The 1,986-nt window shown below is 38.0% G+C and overlaps 2 protein-coding genes across 3 annotated transcripts in view; both read right to left on the reverse strand.

Annotated features, from left to right (window-relative positions):
- Window positions 1-1,986, reverse strand: part of LOC107628793 (TMV resistance protein N) — a 32,289-nt gene that overhangs the window by 13,189 nt on the left and 17,114 nt on the right. The gene's annotated exons all lie outside the window — the stretch shown is intronic.
- LOC107628789 (disease resistance protein RPP5-like) overlaps window positions 1-1,986 on the reverse strand; it is a 25,725-nt gene that overhangs the window by 6,727 nt on the left and 17,012 nt on the right. The gene's annotated exons all lie outside the window — the stretch shown is intronic.

Genomic DNA, 1,986 nt, shown 5'->3' on the forward strand with positions numbered 1-1,986 from the left:
TTCATAGCAAAGGATCTGTTCAAGTCTTTCTTAAGACTTTCAATCTTCTTAGTGTCATGATCAACAATCAACATGTCATCAACATAAAGTAAGAGAATTATAAAATCACCATCAGAGAATTTCTTAACATAGACACAATGATCAGAAGAAGTCTTACTATACCCATGACCTTCCATGAAGGAATCAAACTTCGTGTACCACTGCCTTGGCGCTTGCTTCAACCCATATAAGCTCTTCTTCAACTTGCATACAAGATGCTCATTTCCTTTAACCTCGAAACCCTCTGGTTGCTCCATATAGATTTCTTTATCTATGTCACCGTGAAGGAATGCAGTCTTCACATCAAGCTGCTCAACCTCTAAATTCAAGTTAGCCGCCAATCCAAGCACAACTCGAATAGAGGACATCTTCACAACTGGAGAGAAAATCTCCTCAAAATCAATACCTTTCTTTTGCTCAAAGCCTTTCACAACCAATCGAGCTTTGTACCTTGGCCGTGAGACATTTTCATCTGATTTCAACTTGAACACCCATTTATTCTTGAATGCTCTCTTACCCTTCGGCAACTTCACCAATTCAAAAGTATGATTCTCATGCAAGGATTTCATTTCTTCTTGCATGGCCTTCAACCAATCTTCCTTATGTTCATCAGACATAGCTTCCTGGTAGCTCTCCGGCTCCCCAGTCTCAGTGTTCATCACATACTCATGAGGAGAGTATTTTTGAGAAGGATGACGCTCTCTAGTAGATCTTCTCAATTCAGGCTCAACTGGGACTATAGGAGACATCTTTCCCTCTCCAAATTTTCTCTGGAACATCACCATTAAGTGGAACAGAAGGAGAAAGGTTGATCAAGTCTACTGCAGTCCTCATCGCTTCACCCCAAAAGGATTTAGGCAACTTTGCATGAGAGAGCATATACCTGACTCTATCATTGATAGTACGATTCATTCTCTCTGTTATGTTGAAGAGTCTTAGGAACCGTCTTCTCAAGCTTGATCCCATGTCCTTTACAATACTCTTCAAACGGACTCCTGTATTCACCACCATTATCTGCTCGAACACATTTCAATTTTCTTCCTGTTTCTCTTTCAACACTTGCATGAAAGTGTTTGAAGATTCTGAGCACCTGGTCTTTAGATTTCAAAACAAAAGCTGGGATTTGAATCAGATTACTGAAACTTATATCAAGAGATACCAAAGCTGGGAAACGAGACACAGAAGGCACCAACAAACCAACTGAATTGGCACGCCTTCTAGAAGACAAAAACTGGAGAGGCCTTGTAAGAGTTTTGCGTATGGATGATGTCATGTGCCTTTCTACACTTTGACCCGCATTCAATTGCTTACTTGGCCTGGATTTCTCTAACAACTGATATTTAAACAATCTCTTGCAGCCAGATAGATTTATATCATACAGTGAATTAAGACAAAATATGCTATTGGGAATACTAACAAGACTTCTGCAGTTTTTCAGATTCAAAAAATGAAGCTTTTCTAGAGAACCAGTGGAAGCATCAAGGTGAACAAGTTTAACACATCCTTCAAGATCTAGGTGCTCAAGATTTAGGGCCTGTGATAAATTTGGTATCTTTACCAGATTTTTGGAATGACATAGTTCCATATGTGTCAAGTTATGTAGATCCTACAACAAAACAAAAAAAGGGGCATCATAACAACTTTCCAACTCGTTAAATTAGAGAAAGATGAGAAAATTGTCCTCTTGTTTTCATTTAAATAAAATCAACATGAATAAAGACAATAATATCTATCATACCTTTATTCCCTCCCAGAGTTCTTTGATGTTGCTATACGTAAGGATTAATTTAACTAGTTTATTTGGTTGAAAGTTTGATGGCAAATATGTGAAAGGATATTCTTTCCAATCAAGATATCCTAACTCATTAGAAAGAAAATCCAGGCTTCCGGAAAAATTTCCTTTGGGAAGTATGAGTAATTTCAGGCCACTCATTTGTGACAAAGTTT

This window comes from Arachis ipaensis, chromosome B03 (assembly GCF_000816755.2).
Source record: "Arachis ipaensis cultivar K30076 chromosome B03, Araip1.1, whole genome shotgun sequence".
Lineage (NCBI taxonomy): Eukaryota > Viridiplantae > Streptophyta > Magnoliopsida > Fabales > Fabaceae > Arachis > Arachis ipaensis.